General features: G+C 43.1%; 1 non-coding gene across 1 annotated transcript; it reads left to right on the forward strand.

Annotated features, from left to right (window-relative positions):
* Positions 1-8,246: 8,246 nt before the first annotated feature.
* On the forward strand, positions 8,247-8,320 carry Trnat-ugu (transfer RNA threonine (anticodon UGU)). The gene has a single exon. It is a non-coding gene; the product is annotated as a tRNA-Thr (tRNA).
* The last annotated feature ends 288 nt before the right edge of the window (positions 8,321-8,608 follow it).

The raw sequence follows: 8,608 nt of genomic DNA on the forward strand, positions 1-8,608 counted from the left end.
TGACAGATGTGAAAATTACCGAACTATCAGTTTAAGAAGTCACAGCTGCAAAATACTAACGCGAATTCTTTACAGACGAATGGAGAAACTGGTGGAAGCCGACCTCGGGGAAGATCAGTTTGGATTCCGTAGAAATGTTGGAACAAGTGAGGCAATACTGACCCTACGACTTATCTTAGAAACTAGATCAAGTAAAGGGAACCCTACGTTTCTAGCATTTGTGGACTTAGAGAAAGCTTTTGACAATGTTTACTGGAATACTCTCTTTCAAATTCTGAAGGTGGCAGGGGTCAAATACAGAGAGCGAAAGGCTATTTACAATTTGTACAGAAACCAGATGGAAGTTATAAGAGTCGAGGGACCTGAAAGGGACGCAGTGATTGAGAAGAGAGTGAGACAGGGTTGTAGCCTATCTCCGATGTTATTCAATCTGTATATTGATCAAACAGTAAAGGAAACAAAAGAAAAATTCGGAGTAGGTATTAAAGTCCATGGAGAAGAAATAAAAACTTTGAGGTTCAGCGATAACATTGTAATTCTGTCAGAGCCAGCAAAGGACTTGGAAGAGCAATAGAAGGGAATCAACAGAACTGGCTCTGCTAACGGTATACTACGCCTTCCACAACTCTGGCAACGGGTTCTACACAATGCTGGTGACTACTTTGAAAGACAGTAACAGGTGCAAACATGTAACTCTTTTGTATCGGTTGTGAATAAGTAGTTGTCACTATTTAAGTTCCAACCCTCGTATTTTTGCTCTTGCATATTGAAAGGTGGCTACACTGAGCCACAGCGCCAGAGATCGCGCCAGAGAGTTTTGTTCCGCCGCCTCCACTGGCAGTGATTATTGAGATGTAGGAAAGTTCTTGCCGAGAAGTTGTGGTGGACACTGCTTGTCGTGAAGTCGGAGTGAGATGTGGTAGTGGAGAGTGTTGTTCCATGTTTTATGCAGTGATTTAATGGGAGAGATAGCAGATGTTGTTCTAATGGAGATATTGTAATGGTCAGAGTGCATTTCGTCAATATATATGGAGGTAATAAACACTATTTTCTTTTATTCTTTCAGTGTCCTGAATAATGTGTCATTACAGGTTCAGTCAACAAAGCATCTGGCGTGTGTTCTTGTATTAGAGTGTAATTCTGGTTTTCTTGCGCAATTATAGTATTTCTAATTTTCTTTTATCTGTGTTGTTGTTATGGTCTTCAGTCCTGAGACTGGTTTGATGCAGCTCTCCATGCTACTCTATCCTGTGCAAGCTTCTTCATCTCCCAGTACCTACTGCAACCTACATCCTTCTGAATCTGCTTAGTGTATTCATCTCTTGGTCTCCCCCTACGATTTTTACCCTCCACGCTGCCCTCCAATACTAAATTGGTGATCCCTTGATGCCTCAGAACATGTCCTACCAACCGATCCCTTCTTCTGGTCAAGTGGTGCCACAAACTTCTCTTCTCCCCAATCCTATTCAATACTTCCTCATTAGTTATGTGATCTACCCATCTAATCTTCAGCATTCTTCTGTAGCACCACATTTCGAAAGCTTCTATTCTCTTCTTATCCAAACTATTTACCGCCCATGTTTCACTTCCATACATGGCTACACTCCATACAAATACTTTCAAAAATGACTTCCTGACACTTAAATCTATACTCGATGTTAACAAATTTCTCTTCTTCAGAAACGCTTTCTTTGCCATTGCCATTCTACATTTTATATCCTCTCTACTTCGACCATCATCAGTTATTTTGCTCCCCAAATAGCAAAACTCCTTTACTACTTTAAGTGTCTCATTTCCTAATCTAATACCCTCAACATCACCCGACTTAATTCGACTACATTCCATTATCCTCGTTTTGTTTTTGTTAATGTTCATCTTATATCCTCCCTTCAAGACACCATCCATTCCGTTCAACTGCTCTTCCAAGTCCTTTGCTGTCTCTGACAGAATTACAATGTCGTCGGCGAACCTCAACGTTTTTATTTCTTCTCCATGGATTTTAATACCTACTCCGAATTTTTCTTTTGTTTCCTTTACTGCTTGCTCAATATACAGATTGAATAACATCGGGGAGAGGTTACAACCCTGTCTCACTCCCTTCCCAACCACTGCTTCCCTTTCATGTCCCTCGACTCTTATAACTGCCATCTGGTTTCTGTACAAATTGTAAATAGCCTTTCGCTCCCTGTATTTTACCCCTGCCACCTTCAGAATTTGAAAGAGAGTATTCCAGTCAACATTGTCAAAAGCTTTCTCTAAGTCTACAAATGCTAGAAACGTAGATTTGCCTTTCCTTAATCTTTCTTCTAAGATAAGTCGTAAGGTCAGTATTGCCTCACGTGTTCCAGTATTTCTACGGAATCCAAACTGATCTTCCCCGAGGTCGGCTTCTACTAGTTTTTCCATTCGTCTGTAAAGAATTCGCGTTAGTATTTTGCAGCTGTGGCTTATTAAACTGATAGTTCGGTAATTTTCACATCTGTCAACACCTGCTTTCTTTGGGATTGGAATGATTATATTCTTCTTGAAGTCTGAGGGTATTTCGCCTGTTTCATACATCTTGCTCACCAGATGGTAGAGTTTTGTCAGGACTGGCTCTCCCAAGGCCGTCAGTAGTTCAAATGGAATGTTGTCTACTCCGGGGGCCTTGTTTCGACTCAGGTCTTTCAGTGCTCTGTCAAACTCTTCACGCAGTATCATATCTCCCATTTCATCTTCATCTACATCCTCTTCCATTTCCATAATATTGTCCTCAAGTGCATCGCCCTTGTATAGCCCCTCTATATACTCCTTCCACCTTTCTGCTTTCCCTTCTTTGCTTAGAACTGGGTTTCCATCTGAGCTCTTGATGTTCATACAAGTGGTTCTCTTATCTCCAAAGGTCTCTTTAATTTTCCTGTAGGCAGTATCTATCTTACCCCTAGTGAGATAAGACGCTACATCCTTACATTTGTCCTCTAGCCATCCCTGCTTAGCCATTTTGCACTTCCTGTCGATCTCATTTTTGAGACGTTTGTATTCCTTTTTGCCTGCTTCATTTACTGCATTTTTATATATTCTCCTTTCATCAATTAAATTCAATATTTCTTCTGTTACCCAAGGATTTCTACTAGTCCTCGTCTTTTTACCTACTTGATCCTCTACTGCCTTCACTACTTCATCCCTCAAAGCTACCCATTCTTCTTCTACTGTATTTCTTTCCCCCATCCCTGTCAATTGTTCCCTTATGCTCTCCCTGAAACTCTGTACAACCTCTGGTTCTTTCAGTTCATCCAGGTCCCATCTCCTTAAATTCCCACCTTTTTGCAGTTTCTTCAGTTTTAATCTACAGGTCATAACCAATAGATTGTGGTCAGAGTCCACATCTGCCCCTGGAAATGTCTTACAATTTAAAACCTGGTTCCTAAATCTCTGTCTTACCATTATATAATCTATCTGATACCTTTTAGTAAATGACCGACTAAGTTCAATAGCTGTTTATGAATTACGTGAGTTGCTATCGAAGCATCACATATTTCTCCCTGATGGTCATTTACTTTGCGTACAGTTCTAAGGATTGTTAGAAATTGTAATGCCCTTGCGTTACTTTTATAATGAATTAAAAATACCTATACTCCTTTCGTCCTATAACATTTTAGAGTAAAACATGTTGCATGGGGGCTTAGTTAAATAAAAAAAAATGCAAATATTTTTTAGTAGCGTACAGTTATTTTATCACGTCAGTATAATTGGTATTTAAAAATTCTTGTCTTGTTGAAGAAGAACCGTGCCAGATGTGCGTTGAGTCATACTACCACATACAGAACAGCTACACTTGGGTTTGTTGTTTCGTAGGTTTTATAGTTGCTGGGGACTTAATTAATTAATTGTGCTAACAGAAATTTTCTTACATTCTTGTTGTCATTCTAAGCAGTCAGATTGCGTACTAAAAGTAGTCAGGGCCAGCCGTTTACGAGACTTGCGTAATCGGACTTACAGCTACTAAAAAATATTTGCATTTTTTTTATTTAACTAAGCCCCCATGCAACATGTTTTACTCTAAAATGTTATAGGACGCAAGGAGTATAGGTATTTTTAATTCATTATAAAAGTAACGCAAGGGCATTACAATTTCTAACAATCCTTAGAACTGTACGCAAAGTAAATGACCATCAGGGAGAAATATGTGATGCTTCGATAGCAACTCACGTAATTCATAAACAGCTATTGAACTTAGTCGGTCATTTACTCAGTTTGCTTCAGCTACTACTTGTACCATTTGTACTCTCAGCCCCTCACTTGTCAGCTACACAGATGCAGTGCTCGCTGCGGCTGGCGAGTCTTTGCTGATGAATCTGCGTGAGACAAGTTGACATAGGCGCCCACAGGAATAACCGTTATGGGCGAGTATGCTATACAAGGTCCTCAAGCATACGTCAGCAGACCACTGTTACGTGGTTCTCGATTCTGATTGGCACGTACTAATGGCCAAACGTGGAGCTCGCTTCGATTATCAGTCTCTAGAAAATCTTTCCATCTGGAAACAGTCCTCTAGGCTACGGCTAAGCCGTGTCTCCGAAATATCTTTTCTTCTAGGAGAGCTTGCCCCATAAGGTATGCACAACTTCTCCCAACTTTGGAAGGTAGGAGAACAAGTACTGGTGTAGGTAAAGCTGTGAGGTGAGAAGAGTGGGTCATGAGTCGTGCCTGGATAGCAGAGTGAGCGGAGCACTTGTCCGTGAAAGGCAAAGTCCCAGGTTCGACTTCCGGTCCTTCACACAGTTTTAATCGGCCGAAAAGTTTCTGTTGTGTCTGTAGTGGAGATGGCCAATAAACAATATCAGAGATGTACAAAACGATATCACATTACTAAGTTTATTTACAATTTGCATACTAAATAATTGAGATTTACGTAACTTGGAAGTATTGTAGGTTCTTCTGTGGTGCAGAGCTGTATACAAAGGGAGTAAAGTTCTTCATTGTAACGGTCCAATCAGATTAATGTGACCACAGCCTATGTTCGACGTTAAGGTGCAAGAACCTGCCACAGACGGCGTATGGCAGCACTAGCAGTGGAGGGTACATAAATCGTGTCGGAGGGACGTGGAAGTAGTGCAGTCGTTGTCCAAAACAGTGTGATCACTGGTTTTCGGGCCAACGGTGCAAACATTTCCGAAACGGTTAGTTTTATAAAAGTTCCTGTGCCGACGTGGTTAAAGTATACCATACATGGAAAAATGGCGCTATCTAAAACCGAGGTAACTGTGGTGAACCGCGGGTCAAACATAACAGAGGTGAACGATGGCTGCGGAGGTGCGTACGCCCCAACAGACGTGCAACTGTTAAGCAGCTGATCGCCCAGATGAACCAAGCGGCCACCAAAAGTGTTTCCTCAACGATCGTTCAGCAAACATTGCCGCGTTTGGGCCTCCACAATAGAGGCCCATGCACTCGTGCTGATAGCTGTTCGTTGGCTGCTCGACGTCCTTTGGGTGACGGGAGGTGGCCTTCTCAGTTGAATCCCATTTTATCCTCCATCAAACAGGAGAGCGTCAGCGGGTCCAGGCCGTAGGAGGGAGCATTATGGTCTGGGAAATGTTTTCGTGGCATTCCCTGAGTGATCTCGTCATTCTGGAAAGGTACATTGAACAACACAAGTGTGGTTCAAATGGCTCTGAGCACTATGGGACTTAACATCTGAGGTCATGAGAACTACTTAAACCTAACTGACCCAAGGACATCACACACATCCATGCCTGAGGCAGGATTCGAACCTGCGACCATAGCAGTCACGCGGTTCCAGACTGAAGCGCCTAGTACCGCTCGGCCACCGCGGCCGGCTCACCACAAGTGTGCATCTGTCCTTGGGGCCATTTTCACTCCTACATGCAGTTTGATTTTCCCTGGGACGAATGCATCTACCAGCAGGACAATGCAACGTGTCACACAGCTCGCAGTGTACGTGCGTGGTTCGCAGAGCACTATGATGAGTTTAGTGCACTCCCTAGCCACCCAAGTCCCCAGATTTATCCCTGATCGAGGAACTGTGGTACTACCTCGGTGGTGAATTTCGCACAATGGATACTCACCTGAGAAACGTACCGCAGCAGGCCACGGCACTGGCCGGCTGCTGTGGCCGAGCGGTTCTAGGCGCTTCAGTCCGGAACCGCGCTGCTGCTGCGGTCGCAGGTTCGAATCCTGCCTCGGGCATGGATGTATGTGATGTCCTTAGGCTAGTTAGGTTCAAGTCATTCTAAGTCTAGGGGACTCATGACCTCAGATGTTAAGTCCTATAGCGCTTAGAGCCATTTGAACCATTTTGAACCACGGCACTGGAGTCTGCATGGCTCCACACCTCTGTCAGTTCCTTACGGTACCTCATTGACTCTCCTCCGGCACGTCCGCGATGTAAAAGATATTATTCACGCTTTTGACACGTGGTCACATTAATGTTACTGGATCGTTTGTAAGTCACTGAATATTAGTAATGGCGTCGTGCTCACTCCCTTCATCGATACTAATGTTCATAATACTGTATTATAGAATGGAGATGCATTAGAATGTAGGCGTAAAGCTCTCAGTGTCGCTACTGAAAAAGGCGCACCGGCCAATCACAGTCGCCCGCAGTGACGTCATGTGATTTTAGCGTCGTCTGGTGGTGTGTATATCTGGCGCCACCCGGCGGAAAACGGTGAGCGATGGATAGCGAACATGGCAGGCGACGCGCTGGCGGGAGATTTAAGAGTACCGTCCCTTGCGTAGCTGAGGGCGGAGCACGGTCAACCAAGATGCCGTCGATACTGCAGTTTGAAATCATCGCACAGTTCGGTGCAGGGTGATAATTCATTGTGGAACTGGTTTTTTAGATTCTTCGACTCTCCATCTAGTCGAGCCAATGATAGGTATAAGAGACCCCGACCTATTACTGTCGTATCCAAAGACATTTCCCTCACAACCGAGAGTATTAAAATGCTAGTGAGAAATGTCGAAGCATTCGCATCAAAGTGCCAAAGTCTAAGGCGCTCCTAATACGCAGTGGAGCGCACATAATGCTATGTCTAGAGACCTATTTACAACCAGAAATCGATAAAAGGAGATTTTTGGGGAAAAGTTAAGTCTTTATCAAAAGGATAGGCTAATGGGAATTAAAGATTGTGTATTTGTTGCAGTAAACAAGGAACTCAAATCCACCGAGATATAAATTGAAGCTTACAGATTTTGGTTGACAGCTACGATGTCATGACATCGATGGCATCCTCTAGTTGAAGCTCTGCCTTATACCCAAACCTCCCAGCCAATTAGTTCCGAATAGTTCAGTGTAATTGTGAACCTTACTGCAAGTTGAGGTGAAGGATTTCCTGCTTCGTGTGTGAATTCCTACTGAATACGCAGGGAAAGTGTCTGCACATGCACGTTCTTATCTCGTTTGAAACGTCGAGTTTCCAGACGTGTTTCGATGGCCAAAAAAGCGGTAAGTCCAGTCTTGTTCCGTATGTATCATTTTACGCTTCCACATTTCAAGATACGGTTAAAGTCTTTACGATAGTAAAACTTAGTAACTCAAAAATTGTCAGTTTTGAATTAGATGTTCTTACACATTATGAAGTGTGTGCCGCATAAAATGAAAACCCTGTATCTCACTCAATACAGGCATGCTTATCTCTTCTATATCGAGGTGTGAAACATATCTCAGAACAATGTTTCTGCCTGGGAATTTACCGCCCTTTTTTCATTTTTGTGCCAATTTAGTAATTATTTAGAGTTGGTTGGCGATATCTACAACATTATTTGTATAAATGATGACTAACTGAAACCCTCATCTGCCGACAGGTGTTGTTGATATACTTCGATGTGGACAGCTGAAAATGTGTGCCCCAACCGTGACTCGAACCCGTGATCTCCTGCTTACATGGCAGACGCTCTGTCCATCTGAGCCACCGAGGACACAGATGAATAGCGCGACTGCAGGGACTTATCCCTTGCACGCTTCCCGTGAGACTCACATTCCCAACTGTCCACAATTCTACCTATGTAATGTACCTTATAGACATTTGCCAATCACTCATTACTCGCGCACGCTTTGGCGATTCCCGTAAGAGTTTGGGCAACCTGTGCGCATTCGCACAGACGAAGGTCAATGGCTGGGTAGCCTTTAACTACATATATGAAGACAGTAACTGTTCTCGAAAGAACGGATACTGTAGATGACCGCGCAGCTTTTTCCTGGAATAAATGACGACTAACTGCAGTCGCGCTATTCATCTGTGTCCTCGGTGGCTCAGATGGATAGAGCGTCTGCCATGTAAGCAGGAGATCCCGGGTTCGAGTCCCGGTCGGGGCACACATTTTCAGCTGTCCACATCGAGGTATATCAACAACACCTGTCGTCAGCTGAGGGTTTCAGTTAGTCATCATTTATTCCAGGAAAAAGCTGCACGGTCATCTACAGTATCTGTTCTTTCGAGAACAGTTACTGTCTTCATATATATATTCTTTGTATAATTTAACTGTTGTATAGTGTAGTGATTAACATGAAGTAAGTTGTTAAGTGTTCAGCTGATTAGTTAATCTGTGCAGTAGATTAAACAGTCTATCCAAAAGTGGTGAGAACACAAATAACGAAGTACAT

The sequence above is a fragment of the Schistocerca cancellata genome, chromosome 1 (genome assembly GCF_023864275.1).
Source record: "Schistocerca cancellata isolate TAMUIC-IGC-003103 chromosome 1, iqSchCanc2.1, whole genome shotgun sequence".
NCBI lineage: Eukaryota > Metazoa > Arthropoda > Insecta > Orthoptera > Acrididae > Schistocerca > Schistocerca cancellata.